Source organism: Somniosus microcephalus, chromosome 13 (assembly GCF_052327205.1).
Source record: "Somniosus microcephalus isolate GS21.2 chromosome 13, FLI_Smic_1.0, whole genome shotgun sequence".
NCBI lineage: Eukaryota > Metazoa > Chordata > Chondrichthyes > Squaliformes > Somniosidae > Somniosus > Somniosus microcephalus.
Genome location: NC_140999.1, coordinates 19,738,412 through 19,759,962, shown reverse-complemented (window position 1 = coordinate 19,759,962; position 21,551 = coordinate 19,738,412). Strand labels below are relative to the sequence as shown.

Below are 21,551 nucleotides of genomic sequence, written 5' to 3'. Positions count from 1 at the left end.
TAATGTTCCTATTACGTCTGTGAATGATTGAGACACGGACAGCAGGAGTTGAACAAAACAAGTCTTTACTGATGGAAGTCAATAGTGAAACTGAAAACAACAGAGGCTCACTAGCGCCTTTTATACAGGGGTGGTCACTGCCGGTACTGCAGTCTGAGACCAGTTATTCTCTTAAAGGTACATACACAACAGTTCCATGTTTCCAAAACAGTGAAATTAATTTTTATTGAGTTTGACCAACTTTCTATCCAAACAGAATCAACCAAATGAAACAATATGACAGCAAAATACAGGGATCATTTGAAGAACTGCTCACTCTCCACAGACGCCTGTGCCATATTAAACACAGCTTTTGATTGTGGGAAAACGTTTGATAATTTATGTTCTTTTTTTACTGTCTGGTTTCTCCTCTCCCACAAAATGCATTGCAATATATTATGCTGACCACATTGTGGGATTACGAACATTCTTAATTGCCCTCAGTAATGCTGGTGATTCAAACAGTGTCTACACCTCCACCGCCATCCTATTAAAAGCTGGCATCGGCAAAAAACGTTCAGCAATTGTTACACAAGGTTCATTTACCCTGATATGTCACCATAAAAAATTAATGCATATATAAAGTGATGCAGCCCATTGGTGAATCTACACTGCATCATAGGGTGTGACTCACTATGACATGAGTTCTCTATCTTGATTATGTTGATGAGGGGAGGCATAGAAAAGAAGCAAAACACTTTCTCACCTTGGGACACTCTCATGTACGTCTTCTCATCCTTGTTTTCAAATCCCTCCATGGCCTCGCCCCTCCCTATCTCTGTAATCTCCTCCAGCCCCACAACCCCCCCGAGATATCTGCGCTCCTCTAATTCTGCCCTCTTGAGTATCCCTGATTATAATCACTCAACCATTGGTGGTTGTCCCTAGGCACTAAGCTCTGGAATTCCCTCCCTAAACCTCTCCACCTCTCTTTCCTCCTTTAAAGCTACCTCTTTGACCAAGCTTTTGGTCATCTGCCCTAATTTCTCCTTGTGTGGCTCGGTGTCAAATTTTGTTTTATGACTCTTCTGTGAAGCACCTTGGAATTTTTACTATGTTAAAGGCACTATATAAATACAAATTGTTGTTGTTGTGGTTCACAGCTGGTTAAAGTGCTGTGCCAGTAAAGGACCAGCTCCTTCAGCTGGGAACTTGAGTACTGCTTGGAGGAATCTAAGGAGAAGGAACAAAAGTATTACGAAGCAAACTTTATGGAGACTATGGGCGCAATTTTGCCAGCCCAGGGGAGGTGGGTATGGAGGCAGGACTGCCGGGAAAATGGCAGAATCTGGGGGCGGGTGCCCACCTGCCCCCGTGCCATCTTGCCAGGAGGCGGGTACCTGACCCGCGCCGGGTACCGTCTCCTTGGAGGCGGGAGGGAGATTTACCCACACAGGTGCGGGCTTCCCGAAGGCTGCGAACCCCGCCAGGGTCACCGAGGCGAGCAGTGGGTCTGCGGGGGTCAGAAGGGTGCAAAAGTGCATTGTGAAGGTAAGTGATGGGTGCAATTGTGGAAAGTGTTAGAAAAAGAGTTGGGTATGCGGAGAGTCTCGCATCTCCGCGGCAGAGATGATAGATGGCTGTTACATTCTCCAATGCAACAACCATCTCTAATTTCTGCTTAAGAAAGAGGTTTGATGAGTCTTGAATTCAAGAACTCATCAAACTACAGAGAATGTCACTGTTTGACAGCTTGGCAGCTTGACGTTGACATGCTCTGCAACCGGCTTTCCCTTAATTGGCCTGCTAAGCCCGCTGGGCGGGCTTAACAAGGTCAATCAAGGGAAAATAGCATGGGTTGGCCACAAGTCGATGGAGGCGGGACATCGACCCGACAAGCAGCAGTCCCGCCTCCAACGCGCCCCCATTGTCGAAATCGCCCCCAGTGTCTGGAAAAAGATGAGCAGCCAGACATTATAGTTTGGCTGCTGTTGTCATAAATTCAGGTAAGCCTGCAAACTACATATACATAGAATAAAAGTCTTGCATCTAGTGGGTCAGTCACAGTTTGTACTTACCACATTTGAAAGTGTAAATTAACTGGGTGATGTAAGATAATGGAATTGATTATCAAGAGTAAACTTTAGGATTACCTCTACAATAATGACCTAATAAATTTACAGATGATACCAAATTAGATGGGGCAGTGAGTTTGGAGTAAACAGTCAAGATGAATTCAGAAAGGGAAGATGCTCCCTGACTAATCTCCTCAATTTCTTGAAGAACTGACAATCTAACTGGACTGTAAAAGCCCTATGACATGGTATATCTGGACTTCCAAGGGCTTTGGATAATGTTCCACATGAAAGGCTATTAGTTAAACTCAAAGTTGTGGGGATTCAGGTTAAATCTGGGAATGGATAAGAAATTGGCCAAAGGGTAGAAAATAGCAGGTACTTCTTAGAGTAGCCATGTCGGAATGGGGGAATGTACTGATTGGGCTGCCCCAGTACTCATTGTTGGAACCATTATTGTTTCTATTGTTAAGTTACATCATGGATTCAGAAGCTCAAAGCAAATTGCTCAAATTTACCAATGATACCAAACTAGGAAGGGTAGTGGAATTGGAGGACAATTACAGAAGGAGTTGGACAAAATATGGCCAATGTTGGAAGAACAACGGCAGGTGAAATAAGTGTAAAGTATTGCATATAGAAGGAAACAAAGGGTGACATATGCACTCCATAAATGGCGCTGAAATAGCTACAGGTGAAGTTGAAAGAGATTGACGAACCTTAGTAGACTCAACGCTCAATATGTCCAACAAAGCCAATAGGGTGTTGAATCTCACAGCTAAAACAGTAAAACAGAAGTCAGAGGAAGTTGTAATCAAAATGTACAGTGCGCTGATCAGACCACATCTTGAATACTGAATCCAGTTCTGGTTGCCAAAAAATAAGGGGGCCATTCCGGTCCTGGAAGCAGTACAGAGAAGAGCCATGGTGCTGATCCTTAGTGTCAAGGAGTTATGAAGACTGGAGCAATTGGACTATTCACCCTGGAAAGAAAGCATCTAATAGGTGCTCTTAAAGACATATACAAGACTGTAAATGGTATTGAAAAGGTAAATACAGAATATTACTTTAAACTAAATTGTAAGAGTACGGCAAGGGGACACAGATTCAAGTTAGTGAAAGGAAAATTTAGGACTGATATTAGGAAGATCTTCACATATGGAATAGACTTCCAGATAGACGAATGGAGGAAAAAACCTGAACTCATTATATAAACAATTAGATGCAGTAAAAGGGGTCTGTAGAGTTCTTCTGGATGGATGAGCTAAGATAGGCTGAATGGCCCTACTTTGATTTGTAGGCCAAAACCATGAAGTTGGTGGTTAACACACGATGTGGGTCAAGAAACTCATTAACTGCTTGTGAAGCTGTTGAACCATAATATTCATGGTTGAACAATGCTTGCTTTGCTAGATTTCATGAATAGCAAGTGTCAGAGGGCAGCTCAGAGGAAGCTGCATTGTGTTTGTAGATTCTTCACGTTGCATGAACAAAACACTCTTTTAGTGTCAAGACATGTTTACCATTACCAATTCTGCAAAGATAACCCCAACTAATAAATTTAACAGCATTATAGCCATCAGGGAAATTAGAGAGGGGAGACTTCCATTCTGTCATTCTGGGCTGTATTCAAACACAAATTCCAGAGGTGAAAGTATAGCAAATTGTGAAAGCTGGAGATCTGAAACAAAACAGGAAATGGGTGGGAGTGAAGATCATTTGTCAGAACTGCTCCTTTAAGGGCCTTTTACATTGTAGGCCGGACCTTGGGAGAGCAGCCTAACAGCGCGCCTCTCCTGAATTCGAAATCATGCCGCTGATCGCCCTGTGAGCCAGCAGCAAAGCTGGGAGTGCTTGCATTGGCTGGCCGTAGCACTTTGGCCAGAACACGCATGTGTCATGATATCAGCAAGCAGATGATAAACACAGCTCCGTGTGATATTATCATCACGGTGCAGCACTATGTTTACTACCCCCATTAAGACTGACCGCAGCAAGGAAACTCCAATTGAACAGGTTCCAACAGATTTACCTTGATATGGATGCCAGCTGCAGGAGATCCATACGATAGGAGCCAATGGCTGAAGAACAATATAAAATGGCTTTACAGTGCTGACTAGAGCAAAGAGTATGCTGGGGAGATGTGTGTGTGTGTGTGTGTGTGGCGGGGGTGTGGTGCAGGTCACATAGTACAGAACGTATGCAAGAGAAGGACAGGTAAAGACCAGCTGGTCCATTAAGACTGTCCTATACAGGCATCGTGTAAATTCTGTGCACCATCACCCCCATTTGACCCCCCTCCCCAACCATGCAATCTCCAGGGAGAGGCAAAAATAAAGAGAGAAAAACCTTAGACCAATTTAGGAAAAAAAAACCCTGGGACCCCCAAATGTGATCAAACAAAGTTCTGTACAAATTCTAAAAAGGCCACAATAACTGGATACAGATATACTAACTACGTTTACAAAGAGAAATCTACATGTCTTGGGTTTAATAGCTTTTAAGTCAATTAAATAGATCTTAAAAATAGCTGAAAAGAGGTGAAAAGTGCTGGATGTATACAAAGTTTAAAGTATTTTAATCCACTGGACCACCCACTTACATTATGCATCATTTTATGCAACACTCCTACACCAGATATTTATATTTACTCTCGTAGAAAGAAACAGATAAAGCCAGGAAAATGTTACGTAATAGACAATGAATGTCTTTTTGTAGACTTATAAGCAATGAAGATTACTTTAAAGTAAATAGATGTATAAATAGTAAATACTTCACATGAATCAACTCTTTAAAAAAAGTGAAAATCATAAAACTACAGCCTACTCTTGATAATTCAGCCATTTAAAAATGATCCAGTAATTCAAATTAAGCAATGTAAATGACACATAACCATAGGAATTTAGTGTTTCAAAAAATTGAAATGTCAGATCATTTGAATTAAGCAACTTTGCATTAAGAGTACACTCTTGTGAAGTAAATAACAGAGAGTTTTCACATATTTTACCTCTTAGCACAAAAACATATGTACAGAAAGCTATTAAATGTTGGGCCATTTTGATAGTTTAATGTCTGTTTCAAATTGTTTAAAAAATGACACATAATAAAAGGATCTCATTACTAAAATTCTAAAGTTCAGCCAAGCTTTAAAAAGAAAATGTTACTTTTAAAAAGGCTGGAAGGAAAAACAAAAACGACTTGCGAACAGTGCAATCAACTTCCTTCAGATTGCACATCTCCAGTGCGCCCAATCTCCAATCTTCTCGCCGTGCGATGAGTGAACCACTGTGTACCTTGATCTCCTCCCTGCTCCGGGACAACGAAGATTTTGTTTCTTCCAATTCCTCAAAACCACAGCTTCATCTGTCTAACCAGAATATATCAGCTCTTAGCTTCGATGATTCTATCCTTAACCCTCTTCTTCTATTAACTTTCTAGGTCTCACTATTTCCTTTCGCCTCAAATGAAATCCCCACATTTCCTAGCATTACATGGAATCTACAGGACACAAACAGGCCTTTTGGCTCAGCAGTTCCACACAAGCCTCCTCCCATACTAATTACCTCTTCCCACCCTGCCCATGTACGCACAAAGTCTCCCCTTAAATCTGTCAATAATTCAACTACTCTGAGTCAGAAGGTTGTGGTTTCAAGTCCCACTCCAGAGACTGGAACACATGAAGCTAGGCTGACACACCCAGTGCAGTACTGAGGAAGTGCTGCCCTGTCGGAGGTGCCATCTTTCAGATGAATATAGATTGAATATAGTTCCCCAGAGCAATGAGTTACTAAGTGCAGGTGGAAACAAGGCCAAGGAGCCTGCTTAAAAAATTTAAATAACGCTGACCCTGGAAACTTTGGCAGGGTTAGCAGCAGCCTGGTCAGTTGAGCAGGTACAAAGCCCGCTCTGTCACTCCAACACCACAAATTGGGCAGAAGGAAATCATGGCTAACATTTCTTCACTTGTACTAGAGGAAAAAAAAGTAAGTCCCTGAAAGCCTGAAGGGGAAATTAAAATGCTTAAACTGCAAAATTGGTGCCTTTCTAGGGGCATCGGCCCCACGCTCGCCCCTCACGCCTCGGGGCAATAATTACTGTTAAAAAGTTGTAACTGTGCTGTACAATGTTACTTTTTACCCTTTCCTGCATTCATTTACCATTTCACGCCTGCCCTCTCAAGTGGATGTAAAAGATCCCACGGCACTATTTCGAAGAAGAGTGGGGGAGTTATCCCCGGTGTCCTGGGCCAATATTTATCCCTCAATCAACATCACTAAAACAGATTATCTGGTCATTATCACATTGCTGTTTGTGGGAGCTTGCTGTGTGCAAATTGGCTGCCGCGTTTCCTACATTACAGCAGTGACTGCACTTCAAAAGTACTTCATTGGCTGTAAAGCACTTTGAAACATCCAGTGGTCGTGAAAGGCGCTATATAAATGCAAGTCTTTCTTTACTCCATCTGGCAGTGGGTTCCACATTCTCACCACACTCCGTGTAAAGAAATTCCTCCTAGTCACTTTATTTGATCTGTTAACCGCTGTTATATTTATGCCCCCTTTCTAAGGGAGTGCAGATTAATTTTTTTTTTTAATTACCTTTTTCTTTCAGGGTCTAAGCCAAGATCCTGGCAGCACAGGGCGTTTTCATGGGCCGTATTTTTCGATGCCTACGGGTGTGTACGAGCTGTGTACACACCTGTAGGGACATCAGAAATGCCGGTTTCAGGCATGCGAAGCACATGCATGGAAAACCGGTATTTCTGATCTGTCAAGAATCCTCTTGACAGATCGGACACCTGCCCTGGAGAAGGGCCTCTGCGGGCGGAGAGTTCCGCTTTCTGGAGAACCGCCGCCCGCAGAAAACCCTTAGAAATCTTACGCCTGGTAAAAGCACGCGCAAGGCCTGCTTTTACCAGCATAAAAGTTTAATAAAATGTTTTCACTCATTTATAATTTATAAATACTTTTTAAAAAGGTAAGTTTATTTTTAGCCCCGTAAAAAACTTTAATTTTTTTTCAAAAAATTTAATTTTTGTTTAAAATATTTAATTTATTGTAATTTGAACTCATTTTAAAAACGTGATGTTTTAAAAAAAAATGATTTAATGTTTTACTGCGTTTTTGGGGTGATCTCCATTCATATATTTGACGGGTCTATCTGTCAAGTGTATGAAGGGAGATTCCCTTTTCCTCTTGGCTCCCTATGGCCCACATGACCCCCAGGGACGCTTGCGAACCACATGCGCCTCTGGGATACGTGGGCCCTGCGCATTTTGAGTTTGGAGAGGCCCAGGAGCGGAAGTATACGCACCTCGGGAGCCCTTAGGTAAGTCCGTAGAGTTTTTACAGATCGGAGGCCTCTGCACGCAGGAAGCCTTCAATCGGAAAATATGGGCCAATATTTATCTTGCAATACAGAAATCACTATTCATAAGCTACCAAAACCACCTTGGAGCACTCAATGCTAACACTGGGAAAGTGCATCATTTGCCAGCATTGACATTGATGAACACCGAAAAAAATATGGAAAATCAGGCTCAAAGTTTGATATGGTTTGTTTTCTTTGGAACAGAGGAGGCTGAGGGGAGACTTGATTGAGGTGTATAAAATTATGTGAGGCCTAGATAGAGTGGATAGGAAGGACCTATTTCCCTTAGCAGAGAGGTCAATAACCAGGGGACATTGATTTAAAGTAATTGGTAGAAGGATTAGAGGGGAGTTGAGGAGAACTTTTTTCACCCAGAGGGTGGTGGGGGTCTGGAACTCACTGCCTGAAAGGGTGGTAGAGGCGGAAACCCTCATCGCATTTAAAAAGTACTTGAAGTGCTGTAACCTACAAGGCTACGGACCAAGAGCTGGAAAGTGGGATTAGGCTGGATCGCTCTTTTTCGGCCGGCACGGACATAATGGGCCGAATGGCCTCCTTCTGTTTTTAAATTACTATGGTACTATGGTGATGTTAAAAATGCAATTCTGCAAAACTTACCTGATTCAAAAACTTAATCAAATCTCCAAATACTTCAACAAAATCTGCATCCCAAAAGCAAAATACTGTGGATGGTGGAAATCGGAACTAAAAACAGAAAAGCAGGCCAGGCAGCATCTGCGGAGAGAAAAACAGAGTTAACGTTTCAGGTCGATGACATTTCATCAGAACTGGAAAAAGTTAGAGATGTAACAGGCTTTAAGCAAGTACAGAGGCAGGGAAAGGGGGGGGGGAGGGAGGAAAGAACAAAAGGGAAGGTCTGTGATAGGGTGGAAGGCAGGAGAGATTAAATGACAAAAGGGATGATGGTTCAAGGCAAAAGGGGGTGGAAATGGGACAAGTAAAGAAACAAAAGATGGGTCTAGCGGAGGTGTAAATGGGAATAGCAGAATCATGACCGACAACTGCTGTCTGAAAAAATGGAAGTAATGTTTATGATCTTGAAATTGTTGAACTCAATGTTGAGTCCAGAAGGCTGTAAAGTGCCTAATCGAAAGAAACAGGGTGCTGTTCCTCGAGCTTCCATTGAGCTTCATTAGAACAGTGCAGGAGGCCGAGGACAGAGAGGTCAGAGTGGGAGTGTGGCCAGGAACTAAAATGACAAGCTCAGGGTCACGCTTGTGGACTGAATGGAGGTATTCCACAAAGTGGTCACTCAATCTGCGTTTGGTCTCCACAATGTAGAGGAGACCGCATCGTGAGTAGCAAAATCTGTATTAACCCGTTTGAATTGCAATCATCACTCAGAAAAAAACAAAATAAAAGTAAATCAATCCGTTATGATTCTTTCTTGATGACCTCGACCTTTCATCACCCTACTAAGTTTTGTTTCTCCTTAGTTTGTTGTAAAATTTTCAGAAGTATTCCTATTCCATTCCAACATCCATCATCGGCAGGAGCATCTTAAATACGCTGTATAGTTTGATCAATATGAAAGTGTAGGAATACTGTTTGACCACACACAACTTGGATTGCCATAAGCTCTCCCTAATTTATTTAATCTCTTGAGGGAAACAATATTTTTGGCTTGAAACATTAACCCTACATTTCTCTCCCCTGACCTGCTGAGTGTTTCCAGTATTTTCTAGTTTTATTTCAGAAAATTGATGTTTTTAAAAAAATGATCGAACAAATTTTTGGAAATTATATTATTTATTTATTATCTATATATAATACAGGGAGCAATTTGAACAAAAGGTACTCCCATAGACCTTCCTTTTCAATTAGTTAAAATAAGTGCCAAGCTATATTTTCTAAACTGCATATGAATTTCAATTTGAATTTCCCAGGTCCCAGATGGAACCCAACAATGAAAAATATGGGGGGGGGGGGAAATTCAGTATCGCCCCATTTGGGGCGCTATTATTGGCGGTGCGCAAAGTTTAGCGCCTGGCGCTAATTATCACCTCCGACAGCAAACTTGGCTTTTATCGCCCCTGGAGGTGATTGGAGCGCTAAATCAGGTCCTCTCTTAAGGCGCTAAGGCCGAGGAGCGGGGCGCTACCTCACAGCGCTGGCAAAGCTCATGTGATGTCAGTCAGCAATGGAACACAGACACACTGGCACCATCCAATTCTTAAAGGGGAGTTCTGACGAATGGTCATCGACCTGAAACGTTAAATCTGTTTCTCTCTTCACAGATGCTGCTTGACCTGCTGAGTTTCTCCTGCATTTGTTTTTATCTTAAAGGGGAGGGTTGATCTTGCTCTCCATCCACATCCTGCTCATTGCAGCCTTGAATCTTGGCCTGAATCTCGGCCTGGAGAGACCTGTACATCAAATCTGCTGGAAAGAAAAATGGAGAACCAGAGGAAGAGCTCAGAGTGCAGACCCCATAGTCTCTTCTAAATCGATACAAGGGCAAATCAAAACCAACCTGCAAATTGCTGCTCAGTACCCAAAACTCCTTCACACAGCGTTGAATCTCTCCAGAAGTCTCTCTCTCTCTCTCAGAATGCGTGGTGCAAAAATGTCACCGACAAAAAAAGGCAGGAAGTGGTCGCCTTTAAGTAGCGCTCCCCTAGTCCCTTTCTGACAGCATAACGCTCCCCTCAACCTGTCATTGCTAGCGGCAGGCGGTAAGGCAGGGGGCGCCACTCAATTTCCGGTCCGGGGCGCTAACGGGGCGTTGCGCACTTGACTGAAGTCACGATCTGCCGGCGCAGGAGATCGAGTATTGTTTAGCGCCGCCGCAAAATGTCCGGTCAATTTCGTGAGAGACGCAGATATCGCTGCGCCCGGGCGCTAGTTGGTTTGTGTCCCACTTAGCGCCCTCTTAAGGCGCTAACGGGTGGCGCTACCAACTGAATTTTTCCCCCATGATATCTGATTGGGTGAAAACGGTTTTCAAATGCAATTTTTCTGCAGCCAAATGAAGCGGAGATGTGTGAAGATGGATATGGTTACATCGTAGACATAAAGAGGTTAAACATTGACTTGATTTTTGATCTTTCTTATCTGCAGTGCCTGATAGCATGCCAAACGAGATAACTAGTCTTCTGTGCACCACGGTGGGTACCAGCTCTCAGTTCAGTATTACAAGACAGCACATGGAATCATTCATCGTAAGCATAATAATAAAATGGGAAAGTTCACGTTTATTGTGAAGAATTGTCTTGAACTGAGTGCAAGCCTGTGGGTTTCACAGTACAGGAAACTCTTTTTTATCCGGCACCGACGGGACCGGCGTGGTGCTGGTTGATCAAAAAGTCCGGATTACAGAGAGGTATACTTACCAAGGTACGAGAGCCCCGTACACGGCCACAGGTGCAGGAGCCCTGGTTACACGGCACTTGTGCAGGAGCCCCGGTTACATGGCACTTGTGCAGGAGTCCCGGTTACACGGCCACAGATCCAGGAGTCCCTGCTGCACGGCCACAGGTGCAGGAACCCCAGTTACATGGCCGCAGATCCAGGAACCCCGGTTACACGGCCACTAATATATAGTAAAACTTACCAGAACCTACTCCTGAATTTTGCCGGTTAAGAGAGATTTCCGGATATTTAGGTGCTGGTAAAAAGAGAGTTTCCTGTACTAGGCACAAAACAGAACAGTGAAAAATTCTGACGTGATGAAACTGATATCTTTTACGTTTCCTCAGTAGACTATGTCGTGGGCAGCATTGACATGATAAATCTCTCCCCAGGTGAAGCTGGCTGTATAAATTCATGAGAATAAAAAAGTCAGGAGTGTATTATGTTCAACCTCATTAATAGAGATATTTATCGGATCACACTACTCGTTATGACATGTCACATTTAAAATATGTATATTTTTGAATGAAATATTAATTTGAATGAGCATATTTGTAGTTTTTAGTCATTGCAAATACTTTGTGCGGTCACTTTGCCATTGTGATATCAAGCTCGTGGAAATATTTTTGATTCCATTGATACTCAAATCACAGAGATGTTATTCTACATGCTTAAAGTGCCCTCTGCAGGCAGGTTGATAAATGCAATTACAGAATCTTTTTATTTCACCAAATAAAAATGTCTACAACATATACATTCTAGCAATGATTTTACTGCTGTATTTATGGGGATAGTTTATCTTTTACCTAGTTACCTTGTACAAATTTTCATTGCTCATAATTTCTTTTGATGCACACGATATTGTAAATATTCAGCTAGTGACAAAATCTAACAATAAGTGTCCAAAGTAAAAAAAAAGTTGTTTAAATGGAAAATGACATCCGCGTTAATCACAAGGCTAACAGCGATAAAACAATCTCCATTGAGAGGTACAGGAATTATTTTATTACGGTGTTGAGAGATATTCGTAATAATACACTAGTTAAAACATGGGACTTAATTGGTCACACAGGCACTATATTATAATTAAGGCTAACATTTTGTAGATTGTTTTTTGGACTTTGCTGTGGTTTGTTTTGTTTCTGTTCTCCCCTCCCCCAAAGAAAAAACAATTTTTCCATAAAAATAGAGCTAGGTCCTGAAATTACATGGTCGGATATTAGAGTTGGTGGGAGAACTGTATGCTGCAAACAGAACCTATCCGACTTTCTTTCCATTTAGGTTAGTGGAAGGAAAGTCTGGTGTGTTCTGTGACAGGCGTGTGATCCCATTGTTTCAGCCTGTTCTTGCCCCACAGAATTTATTTCTTTCTATCTCGACTCTATTTTTTCTCCCCTTGTCCAGTCTCTTCCCACCTACATTCGCGACTCTTTCGACGCCCTCCGTCACTTTAACGGTTTCCAGTTTCCTGGCCCCCAACCATCTCGTTTTCACTATGGATGTACAATCCCTCTACACCTCCATCCCCCACCAGGACGGCCTGAGGGCGCTCCGCTTCTTCCTTGAACAGAGGCCCAACCAGTCCCCATCCACCACCACCCTCCTCCGCCTGGCTGAACTTGTTCTCACATTGAACAACTTCTCCTTTGACTCCACTCACTTCCTCAAAATAAAACATGTTGCTATGGGAACCCGCATGGGCCCTAGCTATGCTTGCCTTTTCGTGGGATATGTGGAACATTCTTTGTTCCAGTCCTACTCAGGTCCCCTCCCTCACCTCTTTTTCCGGTACATTGATGACTGTATTGGTGCCATTTCCTGCTCTCGTCCTGAACTAGAAAATTTCATTCACTTTGCTTCCAATTTCCACCCTTCCCTCACCTTCACATGATCCATCTCTGACTCTTCCCTTCCCTTACTCGACTTCTCTGTCTCCATTTCTGGGGATAGGCTATCGACCAACATCCACTATAAGCTCACTGACTCCCACAGCTACCTGGACTACACTTCCTCCCACCCCACTTCCTGTAAGGACTCTATTCCATTCTCCCAGTTTCCCCATCTCCGCCGCATCTGTTCTGACGATGCCACCTTCCATACTAGTGCTTCCGGTATGTCTTCCTTTTTCCTCAACCGAGGATTCCCCTCTACCATGGTTGACACGGCCCTCAACCGTGTCCATTCTATTTCCTGCACTTCTGCTCTCACCCCTTCCCCTCCCTCCTGGAACCACGCTAGGGTTCCCCTTGTCCTCACCTTTCACCCCACCAGCCGCCACATTCAACGGACCATCCTGCACCATTTCCACCACCTCCAGCATGATCTCACCACCAAACACATCTTCCCCTCCCCACCCCTTTCAGCATTCTGAAGGGACCACTCGCTCCGCGACACCCTGGCCCACTCCTCTATCACCCCCCACACCACTTCCCCTTCGCCCGGCACCTTCCCGTGTAAGCGCAGGAGATGCAACACCTGCCCTTTTACCTGCTCTCTTTCCACTGTCCAGGGCCCCAAACACTCCATCCAGGTGAATCAGCGATTTACTTGTACTTCTTACAATTTAGTATATTGTATTCGCTGCTCACAATGCGGTCTCCTCTACATTGGGGAGACCAAACGCAGATTGGGTGACCGCTTAGCGGAACACCTCCATTCAGTCCGCAAATGTGACCCCGAGCTTCCGGTCGCCTTTCACTTTAATTCTCTGCTCCACTCCCACTCTAATCTCTCCGTCCTTGGTGTTGTATCTATGCTTTAATGCGTCCAATCAAGCATGTAGATACGTCAAATTAAATCAGAGTCAGGCAGACAGGCTTCTAACTGTGATCTTTACTTTATTGGTAAAATGGCTGACTGCAGCTGGCCCGGGTAATTCCCATAATGCAATGCACATTACATTACCGTATTAACTGGTGTTAAACTCGCACATTACATTACCGTATTGACTGGTGTAAAACTCGCAATCAATACACGACATCCCCCTTTTCCTTGGAAACAAACTTGCAGTTTACAAACAGTTGCTTACAATAACACTGCATAACTTATTTGATTTATAAACTTTTTACAAACTTGTGTCTTACCACACAACTAAATAATTCCCAGGTTTAAACATTTAACATCACCCATACAGTTCTCGCACAGTTTATGTTGTGACATAATCAGGCAGTCTTTGGGGTTTTCTTTTAACCCTTTGAGGTCTGGCTGTACTGGGTATGTCTGACATGTTGGTGGCAGTGGGTATTGCCTGTGTCACAGTGGTATGTGTGTCAGGGTCTACTATACTGTCCTCAGTCCCTTGTGTTTCCTCCTGCTCATGGAGTGTCTCCTTTGGTCCATTGGTTCTGTATTTCTTCACAAACGTAGTGTTTCTCGAGTAGCGTGCTCCTTCTGGAGATTCCACTACTACTTGACTCCCTGTTTTACTCAAAACTTTGTGCGGTGTGGCATTAAAAGGAGTGGTGAACTTGTCCACTTTGTCCTGCCGTACCAGCACCATGTCGCCAACTTTCACCTCTGAGTATTGTGTTCTCCGCTGTTCATCTGCGTACAGTTTGGACTTGCCTTTTTGTTCTGCATCCCGGTCACGTACTTCCATGTCTGCGCGCGACTCTGTGATGTCTGGCAGCTTTCCTCTCATTTTCCGTTTAAAGAGCAGCTCTGCCGGGCTCTTTCCTGTCGTGGCATGGTCAATGCTCCTGTACACAGTCACATATTTTCTAAGTTCACGTTTCCAATCTAGTCCTTCTGACTGAGCAATTCTGATTCTCTTCATCAGCGATGCATTCTGGCGCTCGACTTCTCCGTTAGCCTGAGCCCATTTTGCTGTCATTTTCAGGTGTTTGATCCCATTGTTTTCACAGTATTCTTTGAATAATTCAGATCTGAATTGGGGACCATTATCAGATTTGCAGGTGATTGGCAAACCATGACGGCTGAAGATTGACTCTAAACTATCAATAACCTTCTCTGTTGTTGTGGAGGTCATGATGTCGTATTCATAGTAGCGACTATAATAATCAACTACCACAAGAATGGAGTGGTTGGATGGCAAGGGTCCCAGTAAGTCTATAGCTATATCCTGCCAGGGGCCCTCCGGTAATGGTGTTGGTCTCAATGGTTCAGGTGGGTCGGGTCTGGCTACTATCTGACAGCCGTGGCACGCTTTACAGTGTTTTTCAGCTGCCTTGTCCATGCCAGGCCACCAAACCTTGGTTCTGAGATGTTGCTTTGTTCCAACTATTCCCAAGTGTCCTTCATGTGCTAACACCAGGGCTCGTGCGTGTAACACTGTGGGTAGCACGATGCGTGTTCCCCGAAGAACTAGGTACCCCACTACGCACAGCTCGTTTGCAATTGCTGCATAAGCTTTACAGTTCTCAAAATGTCCATTTGTGATTGCCTTCCGTACCTCAATCAGCTCTGGGTCGGTAGCAGAGGCTTCCTCCACCTCTCTAGTAGTGAGTGCTTTTGGTGTCGCACTCACAGCTACAAATCTCACGTATTCATCTGAGCCATGAGAATGTCTCTCCTGTTTTGCTGTCTCCCCCAGCAATCGTGACAGTGGGTCTGCAATGTTTTGCTTGCCTGGAATGTGTATCACCTTAAAATCGTACGGCTGTAATCTAAGTACCCATCTCTCTATACGGGCACAGGGTTTAGAGTGTGGGCCATATATCACTTGTAATGGCTTATGGTCAGTTACCAAGTTAAATTTTCGGCCATACACATATGGATGCAGCCTCTCACAAGCCCATACAAGAGCTAAGGCCTCTCTCTCTGTTTGAGAGTATTTCCTCTCACAGTCTGTTAAACTACGACTTACATAGCATATTGGCACCTCTTGTCCCTGTTGGTCCTGAACTAGTACTGCACCTAAACCTACAGGACTGGCATCTGCTATCACCTTGGTTGGTGCGTCCTTATCAAAATATGCTAAAGTGCCGGCTCTGGCCAACTCTTCCTTGAGTGCACTGAATGACTGTCTCTGTTGTGATCCAAATTGAAATGGTGTGTCTTTTCTCGTCAGGCGTCGCAGTGGCTCTGATAGAGTTGCAAACTGCGGGATTAATCTGCTACTGTACCCAACGAGTCCCAAGAAACTCCTCACCTCTGTAGCATTCTCTGGTTCCCGAGCTTCTGCCACCGCTCGCACTCTCTCTGCTGTTGGTCCGATGCCCTTTTCAGACAACAGGATTCCCATGAAAATCAATCGGTCCATGTTGAATTGGCACTTCTCTGAGTTTAGTGTCAGTCCACTTTCCATTAGTCTGGTCTGTCGTGCGTTTCCTGGTCGTGTGCATGCACGATAATGTTGTCTGAGATGTTTTCAACACCCTCTATTCCAGCTAAGGCATTAGCTATCTCATGCTGATATTGCTCACTAGCTGAAGATACACCGAATATCAGCCTCTTGTACCTGTATACTCCGTTATGTACTGCAAACGTTGTGATTTCTCGTGACTCAGGGGTCAGTTCTAGCTGGTGATAACCCCATTTCAGGTCTAGCTTACTAAACACCATCGAGCTTGTTATGTATTGTGTGTTCTATTGTGTGTTCTCCTCCCACCTCTGGTGGCGCTGTCACAGGAGATAAATGGTTGGGTGTTCTCTGTTAAGTTTAGTTCTCTTTGTTCGGAACTTTCCAGAACTTCCTTTCCTTCCAATAAAGCACTTCATGTTTGAATCTCTGAGTTCTGAGTCCTAAATTGTGTCTAGGTAGAAAGGTACCGACACAACAGAGCCATTCATACCTTGGAGTATCTCATCAACGGTGGGGATTGTATATCGTTCCCTCACTATTGCCTGGTTTGCTCGCCTCATGTCTAGGCATAACCTTACATCCTTACCCGCTTTTGGTACAATAGCCACAGGATTTACCCATGGGGTGGGACCAGTTACAGGTTCAATAATGTCCATGTCCCTCAATTGTTTTATTTTGGCCTCTACTGCCCCCCTTAAGTTGAATGATATACGCCTGAGTGGCTGGGCCACAGGCTTCACTCATGGGTTGATATACAAACTGATCTGTTTTGTGTTCAGCCTGCCTACTCCCTGGAACACCTTTGGATACCGCTGTTCTAGTAGCTGTCTTACATCTGCCACAGCTGAGACATCTGCGCCTATTTTTAAAACTCCCTGTTTCATGGCTGTCTCCCTTCCTAGCAACGGCTCTCCATGGCCTTTAACCACAATGAACTCCGCCTGCTCAGTTCTCTTACCTATTGTAATCCCACATGTGAATACACCTTTAACTGACAGTGGTCGGCTAGAAGCATAAGAGAATAACTTTCTTTCTGTCTTAGGGACATGTGACTGTCACTTAATGTGTTCTGACTTTAATCCTTCCCATGTATTCTCATCTATCACATTATTAGTTGCACCCGAATCAATTAACATTCTCAGGTTTACTCCCCCCACACAAAAGGTAAGTCTCTCTGTCCCGTTATTTCCGGTAACAGCAAATGCAAAGTTATTTTGTTCCTCTACATTGTTCACACTGTGTTTCTTGGTACCCTTTGTGCGGCATACTTTGGAGAAATGATCCTTTCCCTTGCACTTATGACACGTTTGTCTGCGTGCTGGGCATTTCGGATCTCTGCCCATGTGGTCTGTGTGTCCACGTCTGTAACATTTCCTTTCGTTCCTATCACCATTTCCCTTTGGTTTCTCTGTCGAGCTTTTCGCATAATACCCTCCTTTCTGTGTAACACGACGAACAGTATCTGTCTCCGCCTTCTCTGTACATGACATGGCTGACATCTGCTCCTCGACGTTTTCACATTGTGAGGCCACTTGTAATGTGCGGGCGAGCATTAGACCATGCCCTTCCTCTAGCAATTTCCTCCGCACACAGGCTGATGTGCACCTACTCAGGATAGCATCTCTTATTTGATTATCCGCCCCCCCCCCGCCCCCCAAAAGCACAGTCTTTAGCAGCCTGCCGCAAGCGAGTAGCAAATTGTTGCACAGTCTCACCTGCCTTCTGGGACAACTTATGAAAAGTCTGTCTAGCAAATGCTGCATTAACCTGGGGCACGAAGTAGTGATTCAAAGCACTAACTGCCGCCATGTAGTCTGCTGGCTCTCCTGTGTCTGGTAGAGTCGAAAAGATAACCTGGACATCTGGTCCTGCTAGGTGTAGAAGTAGAGCTCTCCTCCTCTGCTTTGTGGCAGCTGTAGAGGTATCGTCGATAATGAGTCCTTTGCCGTCGGCATAAAGCTCAAAAGACATTAACCACCTCGTCCATCTTGGACCCAACGTAGCTGGCTCGGTGAAGCATGCAAAATTTTGAATGCCGGTCTTCTCCATCCTAGCTAACTAAAACTTGGGCAAACACCTTTTTAAAAAGATTCTCTCCGTTATCCTCGTCGCCAATGTTGTATCTATGCTTTAATGCTCCAATCAAGCATGTAGATACGTCGAATTAAATCAGAGTCAGGCAGACGGGCTTCTAACTGTGATCTTTACTTTATTGGTAAAATGGCTGACTGCAGCTTTCCCGGGTAATTCCCATAATGCAATGCACATTACATTACCGTATTAACTGGTGTTAAACTCGCACATTACATTACCGTATTGACTGGTGTAAAACTCGCAATCAATACACGACACTCGGCCTCTAACGAAGCTCAACATAAGCTCGAGGAACAGCACCTTATCTTTCGATTAGGCACTTTACAGCCTTCTGAACTTAACATCGAGTTCAACAATTTCAGACTATAACCTCGGCCCCTATATTTTTAAATTTTTTTCCCCTTGTCTTCTCACATGGCAGCTGTTGATGATTCTGCCATCGCCATTCACACCTCATCTAGTCATCTTTTGTTTCTGAACTTGTCCCTTTAGGGGAGGGCTTTCATTCAAGAATTGAGACAAAGAACTTGATGCCCAATTGGGTACTGAGGTTTTAGGGGAACCTCTATAGGTTAAATGTTCATCAATAATTTGGCCTCAAGCCCACCCCTAAAAAGAGAATAAAAGCAACACCCCAAGGGCTTGTCCACTCAGACGGTGGAGGGAAGAGCTAAACAAAAGTTGGGCTGGTTGAGCGCTCTTTCAAGAGTGATCCCATGCTCACCATCTCGGAGGTTCTAGACAAAAGGCCGTAAGCCAGAGAGCTGTTCACGCACCCCAGCCGTCTGTCCGATCGGGTCTGGTACCAGCTGCTTGTCACGGTCATGTGTTTTTGCTGTATTACTAGTGTGTTATATTCCATCCTAAACTCCGATTAAACACAATGGGGGAAAATTTTGGTTGCTTAGCGCCTCCTGTTAGTGCCCTAAGAGGCGACCAAGAGGTAACTAGCGACTGGGCGTGGCGGTGTTTGCGCCGCTTGCAAAATTTTGCGGTAGCGCTAAACTCTACCACCCTGATTTCCTGCACCCACAGATCATGACGTCAGTCGAGTGTGCAATGCCCCGGACCGGATATTGAGTGGCGCCCCCCTTCTTTTCCGCCTGCCATAATCAACGACAGGGACACTGGAACGTTTTCCAGTCGGTGCGGGGCTGGGGGAGTGCTATTTAAAGGTGCCCTCTTCCTGCCTTTTTTTGTGGGAGACTTTTTTGCACCACTCATTCTGACAGAGATTCTGAGAGAGAGAGGAGAGAATTCTGCAGAGAGTCAATGTTGTGTGAAGTAGTTTTGGCTACTGAGCAGCACTTTTCAGGTTCTTTTGGATTTGACCTTCATTACTTTGATTGTCAAGAGACTATGGGGGCTGCACTGATTCGGGGCATCATCCTGCACCTGCAAAATCGGAGACATCAGAGACGCAGAGAGTGGCAATCATGGCCAGAGGGAGGAGGGCCAACAGGCCTCTGCACAGGAGACCTTACCCTCCCAGGGTATTCCGGGAGCAATTCTCCTACATTCATTTGTCTGAGGAGCAGTGTTTGTGCAGGCTGCGCTTCAGCAAGGAGGTGGTCACTGAGCTCTGCCACCTGCTGCAGTCAGATCTGCAGACTCAACCGAGGACCTAGACATCTCTGTTGGTGGCTGTGAAGGTCACAGTGGCTCTGAATTTTTATGCCACCGGCTCCTTTCAAGCAGCTACTGTGGACATCGCCAATATCTCCCAGTTCGCGGTCCATTGCTTTATCCGGAAGGACACAAATGCCCTCTATAAAAGGAGACGCCAGTACATCTCTTTCCCGATGACCCAGTACATCTCTTTCTCAATGACCCAGGCCAAACAGCATGAACGCGCATTGGGCTTTGCGAGGATAGCGGGCTTCCCCATGGTGCAGGGCGCCATTGACTGCACGCATGTGGCATTGCGGGCACTGCAGGAGAATGCAGAGGTTTTCGGAAAACTCCCCCAGAATTCTGCAACTCCTCACCAAAGAGTGTACAGAGATTGAGTTCGCGAGTTTGATACAGAAGTACTATGTGAGACAATTCTAAAAATATTTAGATTTATTAAAGAACTGACATGCAGTTAACAGCTGGTGATTCAATCGCAACTTTAATGGTTCTAAAAACAAATAGCTTACAATTCTTATTCTCAAATCTTAACGTCATTACATTTTTACATTTCTACTTATTCTTATTCCAGGATATCCACCAAAATCAAATACCTTTGATTACCCGAGACTCAAAGATTTGTAGGCTTTCTGAGCCTGTCTCTGAAGCTGAGAATCACTTTGCCCCTTCCAGCAAATTCTGTCTTCCTATTTGAAAGTTCTATATTTACATTCTTTCTCAGTGGTATATCCTTTGAAGTTTTCTGCTGATGTAAGCTAATTATCTCATCATATTTCTGTTGACCCTTTCCATTCTTACAGTCAATTCAGCTGCTGCATGCAGACTTGTGTCTTTACCTTTAGGTGTTCAAAACTTATCATAAAAAATGATTATAACAGATGTATCTATTTGATGCCATTCTTATGAAGGGCTTCTATTCAATTCTTAAGTCACCTCAGCTGGTTGTACGCAGACTTCGTGTCTCCTAGTTGTTCCAAGTTCAACACAAATACAATGGGGGGGATTTTAACTCAGGTGCGGGATGGTGTCGTGTTATCCGAATTTCGTGTTTCCCACACGAATCTAAATGGATGTGGGAGATTGATGCAATTTTAACTTAAGTGGCCAATTGATTTCCAGCATGTGGGAAGCCTTTGCAAATGGGTCTTTCATGACTGAAAATCCCCTCCGATGATCATTGCTGCTGAATTTAAGGTCCACAGCAAGCCTTGCTTCTTCTGCAGACTGCCAAGCTTCTTGACTTTGCAGTGTGAGGGAGCTGCAGCAAAAATGACAAGCGGGAAGGCAAGATCAGCTCCTTGCTTTGACGAGGTGGCACTGCAGGCATTAGTCGATGGGGCTAGGGCCAACAGGGAGGTGCTCTTCCCTTCATCAGGGAGGAAGAGGCCTCCCACTCAGACCAAGGCAGTGTGGATGCAGATGGCTGAGGAGGTCAACTCCTTGGGAGTCACCCGCAGAACCTGGATACAGTGCAGGAAAAGATTTCATGACCTTCAGCGCACTGGAAAAGTGAGTATGAATTTCCCATCACCCTCAATCTGATCCCCATTGTCCTTCCTCACCAGCACTCTTCCTTCACATCCCACTTGACACTGACATCCATGCGCCCTTACCCATTCCATCTCTCTCTCTATGCTCACATTCACATAACTATTCCACCATGCAGCCCTCACACTCCCTATCACTCTGATGCTTTGAACACAACTGACAACACACAGGGAGGGCCCTTGGTCTTGCAACCTCACTCCATCTTTGTCTCCTTCTAA

General features: G+C 44.4%; 1 long non-coding RNA gene across 1 annotated transcript; it reads right to left on the bottom strand.

Moving 5' to 3' along the window:
- Nucleotides 1-48: 48 nt before the first annotated feature.
- LOC147108114 (uncharacterized) lies at nucleotides 49-8,694 on the bottom strand. Its single transcript, XR_015080524.1, has 2 exons — nucleotides 8,043-8,694; nucleotides 49-5,421 (listed from the first exon to the last, which is right to left on the bottom strand). It is a non-coding gene; the product is annotated as an uncharacterized LOC147108114 (long non-coding RNA).
- Nucleotides 8,695-21,551: the final 12,857 nt, after the last annotated feature.